Below are 13,592 nucleotides of genomic sequence, written 5' to 3'. Positions count from 1 at the left end.
GTCCTTGATGATTAAAAAACCACCCACTGCTTAACCATGCAATGGGGTAATCTCCTTTTCTGGGCTGTTTTTTGGTCCAAGAGTAATTTCTGCACTTTAAAGCTTATTGCAGAGCATGAACCTAACAGGAAGCAGGAAGAGGGAGGTAAGGAGGGATGGACATCCATGGAGGATGCCTCTGTGGTGCAGGCTGGTGACTTCTCTAGCTCCGATGAGCAACAAGCCCTGATGGTCCGTGGCACTTCAGCATCAGCTCTGTAGTGAGCGCTGTTAATCGCCATCTCTGATTGCTCTTACTGAGACTTCAAGTGATTGGAAAAACTGCCCGACATTCATGAAAGGAGAGTGGAGCCTCTTCAGCCTACTGCTGGAAAATCTTGAAAACAAATACATAATACATGGTTAGTTAGGAAGGGGATGGGCTAAGTTAAACATCACATTTGTGTGTTTGGAAAAACATAGGAGGAAAGAAAAATGTAATTAATTTTTTTTTTTTTTGTAGATTTAGCAAGGGAGATGCAGAAATGCAAAAGAGGTGAGAAATGCAGAATGCAGACATGTTCCCTCAGAAGTAAGGGATATGTTGATCCTCAGCAGGGTGGGTCATCAAGATGAAGGCTTGCACTGGCTCCCCGTGCCAGGGTTCTGCATGTGTTTGAACACCATCTTTGCTCCAGGCACTGTGCTGTGCTTCCTCTATACGGAAAGAGAAAAATATCAACTGTATAAAGTGATAGTAAGCTGTTGCATATCCCGAGCTCTACACACTCCATAGACTCTGCTGGAATGTCTCTGGACAGAAATGCTTGTATTTCAGAAAATATTTAGTTATTGAAGCCAAAAATCTCTGTAGAAATGCACACTTTGAGCACAACATTTCAAGTTATGCAGTGGAAGAGAGTGGGAAGCTGTGAGGATGTTCCTGGCTGGCTCTTCACTTAGGGGCAAGGAATAGCTGGGTGGATGGAGGTCCCTTCCATGTCACCACCTGCCACCCACCAGTGGGGGACACACATGTGATGGGTATGAGTGGCTGGGTCTCTCACTTCATCACTTTCAGCAGCTCCTGGGTCTGTCTTACCAAGGGAATGGGAATAAATGCAAAATTCCTGTTTTGGGGGAACCCTATACTGCTTTTATTATGGAATATCTCTGCTATTTTAAGGAATTCATTATTTCAGACTTTGTTGTTTATTTTTTATCTGGTAAAGATTATTGAATTTCTGTCAGTGTAGTTTTCATTGTTTTCAATCACCTAACACATATTGTCCTGAGAAGCTGTGGATGTCCAATCCCTGGAGGTACTCAGGGTCAGGTTGGATGGGTCCTGGACAGCCTGATCTGGTGCGTGGCAACCTGCCCATGGCAGGGGGATTCAGATTGGATTATCTTTAAGTTCCCATCTAAGCCAAGCCATTCTGTGATTCATTCTATGATTTTATGATGTCTATCTGAAATTTGTGTTTTCCCATGAAAGATATCTCATTTTTTGTTTCATCCTAGCAAAAGAGCCCTGCTCAGATTTGTAGACCTGTTTTTTGACAGGTGTACAGATCACAGGAGAGCTTCAACCTTGATACAGCCCCTACCCTCTCTGGGATTTGGCCCAAATGGAGCTGTATTTGGTTACATCTTGGTTACATCCCCCTTGCACCCTGCATTCTCTGGTTTGCCATCTGTCTGCACACCTCTGTCAGGGGATGCAGTCACCCACAGACTCTCGATGTGTGGAATGTATAGCAGAGAACAACTGTGGGCCTCTCTCTTACTGCCGCTTTGGAGGGGGCAAAGACGGATGCTGGGAAGAGGAGAGCTTGCTGCCTGCCTGGCAGGACTGGAGCTGTGACAGGATAGTGCTCAATTTTCAATATTCCACTTAACTGCTACCAAACGCTCTCTTATAACTAAAAAATGAGTGATTTACATACTATTAATGATCACTATAATTTCCTATCAGGCCTTGCTATTAAAGTGCCCTTCCATGTTATCAGTGGCTTTCTTCAACAGTCACCCATTGCTTTGAGGGCTTTGAAGCTGCTTTTCTGTTTCATTTGAAATAAAAATGAGCACAAGCAATATTACAATCACAGCCATGTTTTTGTTTTCAAAGGGACTGCATTAGCATTTCAAGGAAAAAAAAACTTCCTAAAAACCACCGGGTGATCGCCAGCGCGCTGCTCAAACGAGGCTGTGAAGTGACGAGGTGGAAACCTGCACTCCCAGTAATGAGATGGAAGTTCAGCAACAGCAGAGGGAACGTACATAAAACAGGAGGTGTGCAGAGCTGCATTACTATAAGGGCCATCGAATCACACACACAGTGTCAGGGAGTTGGCACTGCTGATTTTGCTGGAGATTCAGCAATTTAAGTAACTTAATCAAGTGTCATAATTGATTGGAGGTTCATTTCCTCTCTTGGAAATCATTAAGGGTGGTCATCGCTTGCTAAAAGCATTTGATGCTCCCCACAATGGAATGCTGGCATTTCTCCCCCTCACCCACAGAGATCCATGGCCAGCATGTGGCAGGGAGCACGGCTTGGGCCCAGTGGAGGAGCACGCTGTCCCCAGGAGAGCTGGAGCCCCACTGGGAGGACAGCAGTCTGTCACAGTGCCTTCAGCAGTGGCTGATGAGCCGCGCTGGACACTGTGGAGGGTCGTGCTGTGGGAAGCAGCTTTGTGCAGCTTCCACAGAATCACTTAATATCCTGGGCTGGAAGGGACACACAACGATCACTGAGTCCAATTCCTTTATAGCCCTCCTTTGTACACCCTCTAATAGCTCTATGCCCTTCCCACATTGTAGCAGGCGAACTGCGCGCAGTGCTGGAGTGGCACAACCCCTCCCCTCTCCTGGTGGCAGAGCCGGGCCTGCTGCACCCCAGGGTACAGTTGCCCTTCTGGCTGCTGGGCACATTGCTGGCTGGTGTTCAACTTGCTGTCGGTCAGAACCCTCTCATTCATTTCTCCAGGGCTGCTCTCCAGCCTTTTGTCTCCCAGTCTGTACCTACATGCACGGCTAGCACGTCTCAGGTGCAGAATCTGGCACTTCTTGTTAAACCTCATGCAGCTGATGATTGCCCAGCACTCTGATTTGTCAAGAGCTCTCTGCAAAACCTCTTTGCCCCCCAGAAGTTCAACCTTTCCCTTGTGCAGTGCCCTGTCTAGATCACAAAAAATTTGGCAGTATTAAAATCTTCCTATTTTACACAGAAAGCAAAGCACTATTTACTATGCTTCCAAATGATTTCTCTTGGGTTTACGCCATAGAAAACCCCATCCCATAGAATTTGACAAAGCTAAAATGGAATATTTCAGTTCACTGAAAAGGATTTTTAGCTTAAAGGGCAACATGGAAAAGAGTCTTACTTTCAAACAAAACATAACTGATGTCAAAAAGCTGCCATCTTCATTAACTGGAATTCCCAACCACCAAACACAATACTCCAGCAGGCAGATTTCTGCTGATCCAGCACTTCCATGATATAGCTACACTACTGTGCCAACCCAGTGTAACTATTTTAATCAGCCAACTCAATTGCAGAGAAGCAACCTACTATACACACGATATTCAACATACAAATTGAGGACATTCATTTTAAATTGATAAAAGCCATCTTCCAGCAGCAGGAAGAAAAGCCCTCACCACTATTTTTTTTTCACGCTTCACTTCAGCGAAGACTTAAATATGGTTGCATTTACATTTTGCACCTTGGAAAATATTTGTATTTTAAATTAGTGCATTGAAGCTTTGAGCTTGAAAACACTAATGCACAAGAGTAACTTTATTTATACATCAGGAATATTTTAGTCAAATGGACTAATATTTGCAGAATTAGATTCTAAAAAATAATGTACTGTTTTATGTTGTACCACTATTGGTGCAAAAATTAATGGATGCATTGTTTAAATCAGGCATTTAGAGGCAAGCTTTGCATCTGGGCTGTTTTTGCGATCATGTTGTTGGTAGAAACAAGTAAATAAAGTCTGAGAGAATGGGAATTGAAAACAGAGGAAATGAAATGGAAACACATGACATGTTTGAGACGTAAGGCACACCTGCTTCAGGCTGAAATGTCCCAGATTCAGAGCAAAGGCAATTTTCAGCCTTCCCTTCAACCCAGGATTTAGTAAAATTCTTGATCCGTCTTTTCACATCTAAAAAATCCTTTCATCTTTTTGGTCTCCATCAACCCTGGAGGTTAAATCTTTCCTTTCAGCTCTGATTATCACAAATGTTACTCTGTAGGAGCAGAGACCCTGGTTTTATCCAGAGCTGGCCTTTGCATTCAGACTCAAATGCCTTTTCTTCCACAGCGCACACAAAACAATTTGTTTAACGCTCTCAATATTAAGTATGGCCTTCAGAGAAAACTCTTGAGACTTTGCTCAGGCAAGGTCATTTTAACCAGAAGAGTGAGCCATCTGTGACCTCAGCCGGGACTGTGAGCCGTGCCAGCTTCAGTCAGAATGAAGTTTTTCCATACATAGGCCAACAACAAAATTGTTGAGCTAATTAGATAAGCCTGATGATATCCTACACACAGGTAGCCATGTTTGCTTCTGGGAATGATCTTTACCAGACCTTTTATTAGCAATCCAAGTAGCAAGTAATGCCTCCACCAAAAGCACTTCTTGACACTTTTGGAGTTAGATTCTGATCCCAAAGCTGTGATACCCTTTCTGTTGCTGATTCTGTCATTGTGGAATAGCTGTGGTGGTCTCTGTAGCTTGGAGTTGATTTGGAGATGCGGTACTCTTGAATGGTTAAGTGCTTCCTGCTGTCATCTCTGTCATTTACTGGAAGCAGAACGAAACCTGTATTAAAAAAAAATCCCCCATTAAAGCACTTAGCTAAATAACTTTCATCCCATCCTGTCACTTTATCCTCAATTCACTTTGTATTTCATGCCTGAGCCACCAAGCTGGGGAGACCTGCCCTCTTTGCACACCTCTGGGGCAATACTTGGCTATTTCATTCAGCTGTGCACCAGGAAGTTCCCCAAAGCAGCAGAGCTGGTTGTGTGGGGAAATCAAGAGCAGAAATACCACTGAGAGGGAAATAATGACAGTCACTACCCTCCACCTAAAGTAACACCTCTGTTGCATACACTGTAGTATCACAGCAACTGTGACTCCTTCCTGGGTTTCAGGTCTTCCCCAGAGATGTAGGATGGAAAAAAGCAACCCCCGGACAAGAAGTTTCATGCTGACCAAACTGGATTTTTACTTTCCTGAGTAAATAAAGTATGGACTGTTTGAGAAACAGCACTGAACTATTTCACTTTCTTCATGGCAGGTGGCTTTACAAGGAGAGTAGTTAGGCCCTGGAACGGGCTGCCCAGAGAGGTTGTGGATGCCCCGTCCTTGGACGTGTTCAAGGCCAGGTTGGACGGGGTCCTGGGCAACCTGATCTGAATGTGGATGTTTGGTGGCCCTGCTAGGCAGGGGGGTTGGAACTACGTGATCCTTGAGGTCCCTTCCAACCCGGGTGACTCTGTGATTCTGTGTGATTCTGTGATTTCTACTACATAATTACTTGCAGGAGGTCAGCACCCCTGGTGAAGACATGCCCATCTCTGTTTCTGTTTTTGGCTCTCTCCCCTGTCCAGATCCACTTCCTGCTACAAACACTTCTACATAAAGCTATGTTATACATTTCATGGTATACATATACTCTGACTAACAGCTTGCATAAACAGTATCTGCCTTTTCCTCCTAAATAGACCCTTTTTACACAACTACCGTGCATTTGTGACTGTGAATATTTAAATAGATAAAAATGGAAACGCATCCATTGTCATACAGAATAACATTGCAGTCTTAAACTTCAGATCCATTCGGGATGATTTGCTAACATTTGGTACTCCAAGCTGAAGTGCCAAAATTGCCTGTCTCATGCAATTTTCAAACATTCCACCTGCACACAGCTACAGAAAAATAGCTGTATCTCCAAGAGAGAGCAAACTTCATTTAACCTGTTTTACAAAGACTAAATAGCTTTTCTATTTCAAATGAAGAGCAGTGAATATGTCCACTTACCACGTACTCCAATGCCTTGTATTCCAAGTAGTTTTCAGAGATATTGTAACATACTGCATTACTGTAATTATTTATCAAAACCACAGTCACATAACTTTGTACAATGCATGAGCTCCAGTGCGGAGAAAATTCATTTCTATTGATTTAATTTCTTGAATAATTAAAACAGTTTCCATCAAAATTGTTTTGAAAGACTAAAACTTTCTTTAGGCTGCTTTCTAAACACAATTGTAAGCTGTTTTGCTTATTATTCAACCAAAAGCCAAGTAGCTAACTGTAGTTAGACTTCCGTAATCCTAGGGCTGGTTCTACCTTCTGTAGTCTGAGTTTTCTGTCACACTGGAGTTTGTTATAGACATGGGAAATTATTTTTCCATATGTAAAAATATCTACAGAATGCACTTCATGAGTAGAACTGCTGTTTAATCTGACAGGTAAAGGGTGACTCCATATAAAGATATAAAGTCTATTTGCCTCCATAAAAACATGTTTTTTGCAAAGAAAGACAATTTCAATGAATGTGAATCTGAATTATAGCATAGAATGAAAGAAAGACTCAGTAAAACTTTTGCACTGGTGTCCAGGCTCAGCAAGGACCTTGAAGGTCCACAAGAATTATGATATTATTCATAACTAATAAATATTTTCTCTGAACCAAGAACCATCGTGGTAGTTTGTAGAGACTTAGTCCATGAACATGAGCAACCACAGAATATGTCCACCATTTTGATGTATACTATATTTTATTCCAAGAATTTTGTGCTTTTCTTGTCAGGTTGTTTATAACTGTACTTCCAGTCTTTTGTAAGAAATAACCATGGCTTCTCAGTACAAAAGATAAGTAATAAACCTTTGAGACTATGTTGTCTTGGGTAATCTCCCCAAGTATTCATGCTTGCTGAAAACACCACTTACTTCCACATTCTTATGTTCATAAATTATTTAAATCAGGGTATTTTTCTCTTAATTGAAGGTTCCATGCCAAAGAGTTACTGATTGTCAATTGATTAATATGTGATACAGTGTGTTTTGGAACTGGATATAAGTCATTGTGTTCTGTGGGGGTTTTTTTTTTCCATCGACTTGTGTTGGATCTGGGTCAAAACCCTGGAAAAAAAGGATTTTTCTACAACAGAGGGAAAACAGTGTTTTGATTAGAGAATGCTTAATTTGTGAAATGACATAGTGCAGACTTCCTTGCCTTATTTTCAGCATTTTGTCTTGCCCTCTGGACTTGAACTGCCAGGAGAACAATTTGTCTTGTGATGTTTGGCATTTCTACTGCTAATGCCAGAAAAAACTAAGGATAAAAAGGCAAATGAAAATAAAAAAGTGCCACATGCAACTCAAACATTATGGTTAAATTTTTGACTTCTTTCATTTCAGCTCCTCGGGTCTCTGTTATCAGCAGAAAACCATGGCAGCCACTTCTGAAGATACCTATTCATGGTGTATACCAAAACAACCAAAATCACACAGATGCCTCAGAGGGACATACAGCCGTGCCCAGGTCAGGAGCTGCTTGAGTCACCTGGAGTCACAGACTCTGAGCTGAGGTCATGTCAGCCACAGACAGAGCATTGGATCCCAGCTGGCATGTTTGCCACCAAGTTTGCCGAGCAGGATGAACTCACCCCTGAGCACCGCTGCCAGGTCTCCACAGTTTGCCTACCTTGACTCTATAGCACTTCCCATAGGAGAGGCAAGGCAGGGTCCTCTGAGGAAGAAGAGAAGAGCATGTTCTTGCCATCTTCCATGAAGGAAAATCATGTCATGCAGCTGAGCCAGCCAGCCTCTCCTGGGAAGGCCCTGAGATGGGTCATGATGTCAACACGAGTCAGTGGTATGCACTGTCAGCATCCCGGCTGTGTGAAGCTTCCCAGATGCAGCCACAAGGCTGGCTGAGAGCCATGTCAGAGAGAAATCTGCCTTTTACAGTTGAAGCAACAGTAGTTTTCCTCAGTGGGAATGGAAATCAAAGAGAAATTTTGACTCATCTGATCTGTACTCACTTGTGAGTTGGGAGCGGTCACTGATGGCCTCGGCAGCTATCTCATCACCAGCCTCGCTGATTTTCCCTGCAGCAAGCATTGCACAGGCGTGCAGCAGAAGGAAATCTCTGATCCAGAGGAGGTAGATTTGACGGAGGAGAATTGAATGAGAAAGATTATGGCACTGTTGAAAGACACCTGGAAGTTTAAAAAACACTACTGATCTACCAGTACTGAATAAGGGCCAGCAAATACAAAAGCACAGTGGGACTACAGAGAGATGTGTCCTCCACGAACCTGAGGCTTTCTTCTGGAAGTGTAGGTATCTCTGTTACTCCTGTATGTATGCTACATAAAATACACCGTGGCTTGAAAATCAGTGGGACTTTTGCTCCCGACATAAAGCACCTAGGCAGGATCTGCACTATGGGGACTATGGAAAATTTCTCCCTGTTCAGTTCCCAGTAGTTTAGGGAGAGTTCATGACCAAGTGTTCAGAAAAAGCAAGTGTTTGGCTGCACTTATGATAATCTCTCCCTCTGCATCAAAATGATTATGCATATTCTTTAGAGCTGATAAAGTTACATGACTCTGAAGCCAAAAATACATGCTGATAAACTGAGGAACATTAAAGGCTCTTTTTTGGTTCTAGACATTTTGCACACACTTTCTCTAAGCTGCAGCAGGTTTCCAGCTTGAATCCATACATTGTTCCTCTCACAGGCACACACTGAGTTCACATAGCAAATGTACATGGCACAGTTCAATCCAGGCTCTGATAATTTCTTCTCCTTGCTATGTAAATTTGCTGGCCACCACTGAGATGGTGTGGGATGAACCTTGTGGCATCAGCTTGGGTAGGGGTTTATAAATAGATGGAAATAATGCCTCGATTTTGAGAGTTTTGGCCTTTTCTATTTGAGTTTATTTGCAAATCCCTGAGCATTATTCAATTGTCAAACAGTTTCGTGTCAGTGGTAAGGAGGCTTATAAAGGTTATAAAAAGGTTATAAAAATGAATTAGCAAGATTCTCATTTGCAGCAAGTAATTTGTTTTCACTGTAATGCATGCATGTATTGTCAGGTTGGTAGAGAGGAGCCTTCCCAAGAAATAGGAATCGGATTTATCATCTCAGTTTCAAAGTCATGTTCAGTTACTTTATTAGCATAGCATCACAGCGTAGCGAAGAAAATCCAGCTCTCCTGCTGTTTTCCATTTCACAAGAGCTCCCTTCTTCCCTCACAGCAACCCTCCCTATGTTGGCTCCTCATAAATAGAAAATGGTGCTGGCATACTTTTCTAGGCAAAAAAAAAAAAAAAAAAAAAAGATGTAATCTATTTAAAGCTTCCTCCTAAAGCCTCTAAGAATAATGAACATTGGACAAGATAGGGAATGGCCACGTGAGCAGGGCATAGATCTTACAACTTTTCCCTCTATCAATCAGCATGTTCAGTCCTACCCCAACCAGGGTGATGGGGACTGCACAGCTCTGTCACTAGCAGAACTGCATTTCTTCCCAAACACACACATTCACTGTCTCTCTTTTCTGTTTTAGTCATAAACCTACAGAGAAAAGGGCGCTTCTCTTAGGTCTGCCTTTTTGAGGCGCTGATTTTAGCCGTGGCAGAGCGTTTGGCTCACGTGGAAGGCCACATATGGGTGGTGGCACGTGTCTGAGATATCGATGGTTATAACAAACTGAGATTCCCACACCATCCACTTATTTCTCTGTCATTTTTCCTGCTGCACCTGGAGATTGCTTCTTGTTTTCACTCAGATCATAGCTGGTGTCAAGAGTCTACAGAATGTACTGGCTTGTAAAACCATGCTTATTCAGGAAGCTGTCCCTCACTGTGTGACAGCCACAGCTCTGTCGCAGTGCCTCCATTGCTGCCAGCATCTTTTGCATTGAAAATAACACATCTGAAGCAATGAGGCCAGTAGCAGTCATGCTGTCAGTGGGCTGCAATGAAGCAGAGCAGATTGGCAGGGGAAGTACTGACTTGCTAGGCTATGGTTCTTCACGGCTCTTCAGGTGTTTTCAGAATCATTTTTCTGTCTGTTATTTTTGGGATCCTGAGAAAAGCCATAGGACCCTCCTTTCTTCTTGCCTGGAGTTTCTGCTCTCAGCCTTCGTCTGCTGTTCTGCTCATGTTCCAAGACATGTCACGAGTGGTATGATGTATTGTAATTACCCCAAGGGTGGCAGTCCCCAGGGAGAGCTGACAGCACAGTTCAGATCAGCAGAGGCTTTGAGTTATCTTCAGACAGTTTTAAAGATCCTTCAGCAGCTCCCTTATGTATTTTACTGACTCTGATCAAGATTTTTCCTCTTTTAGTTGTCTAAACCAAGAGCAGAAAACTCCATTTTTTCTTACAAGCAGGAAAAAGAGGACTCTGCACTTCCATATGCAATGGCCAGCTGTGGACTTAGAGCATGGGACTTCAGATGTAGGACTTCAAAGGAAAGGTGTCTGGACACTTAGAGTCAAAGAGATTAAAGCCACTTCCAATGCTTTTGAGCTAATTTTCTACTTTTCCACTCTCAGATTTTAAAAATGCTTAAATGGAAGATCCAGAAAAATATTGAACCTGCAAAATGTTGCATTACAGAAAATTATAGAAAGGTTATAGAAAAGCCAGGGGCAGATGGAGGAGGGACCTGAGGAAATCTTTGAAAGCCAATTAATGTTATAAGGATGTCAAGGTCTGGAGTAAAGTTTTGTTCAAGCCAATAATGTTGCAAGCTGAAAATGCTCTCTGGGTAATGCACACAAGAAGAGCTACTATCAAAACTATGAGCTCACAGAGACACTGAAGGCAATCAGGAACATGCATAAAATTGTAGTCTTAATACTTAGCCTGCTGTGTGCAACACAATGCAGTGCTGAAGGTGCATGCTGGTGTGCAGTCCCAGCTTTCCTCATTGACAACTGTGTCTTCCTGCTATAGTTCTGATGCCAAGCTAAGGCCACCGGATCCCACTGGGCACTTTCCTTGAAGACATACTCCACTATGGACTGTGTAACCTCGAACATCTTATGGTTTCTCTCACCCTAATTGAGATTATCACATAGCTGTTACCAGCTGTTGCTGGAAGAAACAGCAATTTCTGGACTTAGAGGATAAGTTTTGATACCAACAGGTTGATTCTCACTTATTCCATCAGAAGGCAAGTTAGATGGGTTAATAAATGTGGTGTTGTCAATCTATATATTTTTGAGGCTATGGAAAATTTCACACTACTTCCAGCTACTAATGCTTTTACTATTTCATAACTTCAGCTTTTTGTCTGTATGAAGAACACTTTTAGCCCTTACGCTGCAGAGATAAGCTTCATGCAGAGGAAACCCTGAGTTGCAATGACTGATGTGGAAAGCCTGGCAAAGGAGATTTGTTATAAACAATGAGCTATCTCCTTCTTACTTTGATTTTGTTTTTTACTCAGTGCTTTCTGAGTTATGCCATCACGTTGAGTGCAGCTGGCTATAGATAGATACTTTACTGTGAAGTCATTTTTCTGTGATCCACCCTGAGAGCTGCCCATTGCCATGCTGCATGGCTGAATGCTCTACCCTAGCTCTGGTGCCGAAGTGGACACTCTCAGAGTGCCTCCCCAGCAAAGTCCTCTTGATTAGCTAAAGATGCTGCTCTAAGCTTACCTTATCAACTTTGTAGGTTGAGCTCAGGCTAACCCACAGTCCACCCGCATGCTGTAGGATGGGCACACCTGAAGGGGGAACCCAGTGCATGGCCACATGCCCATCATTTGAGCTGTTTCAGGTTTCCAGGTGAAGATCTACGCACAGTCTCTTCACAGCAGGGAGGTAATGCCTACATTTTTCCCTCTTGGATGCTGTAGTAACTTATTCTGGAGAATATTCTTCTAGCATTCAGGAAAGCTTTTTAACTCTCTCGCTTTGCAGTCCATTATAATTTTGCTGCGGAAGGAGGTGGCAATTTCTGCAACAAGGCCATTGGATGCGTAGAAAGACCTGGAAGATGAGTACAACAGAAGGAAGGTGGCAGATGAACATCTTCGCAAAGCTTTAAAAATCAATTGATATGCTCCTTTCACAAAATGAAGGTGTCCCCCAGTCCGTATTTATTGATCATTCACGGTCACTGACACCTGGCTCACCAACGAGGGATGCGTGGGCACACGGTGTGCTCCCCAGCGCGAGCACTTAACGTGTGGGTAACCCGAGATGGTTAAATTGCCTGGTTAGCATCCCTTCTCGCTCACCCCCTGCCATGAAAAGCCACTGAAAAGAAAGGAGACATGGGGAGCAGGAAGGGGGAAGGGGAGCTGCTGCAGGAGTTTTCACCTGGATACAGTTGCTATAGGAACCAGCATCTCAGCGCCTTCGCTATTCAGGGAAATTTGCTTGCCCTAATAGCGAGTGAAGTTAAGTGGGTTGCCCGCAATGGAAATGTTCAGCCCCTGCTCATCCCCATGGGATGGGAGCCCCCTGGGTGAGTGTTGAGAAGCATCGGGGTGAGGCCCTGGCCCTGTGGGGAGAGTGAGGATGTGGGAAGAGTAATGCAAACAGTGGTGCAAGCTGCGCAGTAGTGGCCAGAAGGCTGCTGAAGGAAATGGCCAATGGTGGGGAACCTGTGGGGGAGAGAAGAAGCCAAGAGATAGTGACCAAAATCACGACTTGTAACGCAAAGGGAAAGGGATAGAGAGAGTGTGTGTAAGCTCTGGAACAAATGGAGTTCTGGAAAAAGCGAGGGGAAAAAGTCAAAGCTGTAGGAGTGGTGGGTAGCATAAGAGGTGGAAATCTTGGAGTGTGAAGCAACATTTGTGGAAAGTGTCTTGCTTGATGTTTCTAATGTATTCTGGGAGTGTGGGATGAAAGGCCTAAGCAGCAAGAGCAATGCTTTGGGCTTTGATACAATTTTGTTAGCTTTCATGATAGCTATTAGTTTCAGTCCTTGGAGCTTCATCTCACTGGAAGCTGTGTCTCTGTGCCATTACCCCATGGCTGGGTGTGCATTTGGGCACAGTGGTGTGGTGGAAGTGCAGATTGCTGTTGCCAGAGCTGGGGTTTAGCAGCTGCACTTTAGAGCAGCTTTTGACCCTTGGTTTGTAGGAACAGCTTATTGGCAACCAGGAGTAAATGGTAGACAACAAGCTAATGACTTCTTCCCACCAGCTCAAGAACAGAAACTTCAAAACTGGTACTGCTAAAGGAGCCTGTATGAGAAGATAACAGCACTAATCACTGCACAGCAGTGAGAGGAGATCGTAAGGCAGGGAGAAGATTAAACAGAATTACATACAGGACAAATAAGTTCAGCAAAGCACTTAAGTTGCTGCCTAATTTTAAACCAGAACTGGTGCAAAGTGTGGACCAATTTGAAGTGATCAAAGAGAGAACAATTCAGAGGATGGCTCAGTTGAACAGCGTCACTTAGCAGGAGTTCAGATGAGCGGAAGAAAAGTAGAGAAAAACTTAAAAATGGTTCAGAGTAGACAACAGTGGGCGAACAGAGGTCAGGTGAGAAGTGTAGGGCGGCAGAGCAGGAAAGGGGCGGCAATGGGAGAGAATTAT

The sequence above is a fragment of the Tympanuchus pallidicinctus genome, unplaced genomic scaffold (assembly GCF_026119805.1).
Source record: "Tympanuchus pallidicinctus isolate F22 unplaced genomic scaffold, pur_lepc_1.0 scaffold3, whole genome shotgun sequence".
Lineage (NCBI taxonomy): Eukaryota > Metazoa > Chordata > Aves > Galliformes > Phasianidae > Tympanuchus > Tympanuchus pallidicinctus.
This window is presented reverse-complemented; position numbering follows the sequence as displayed.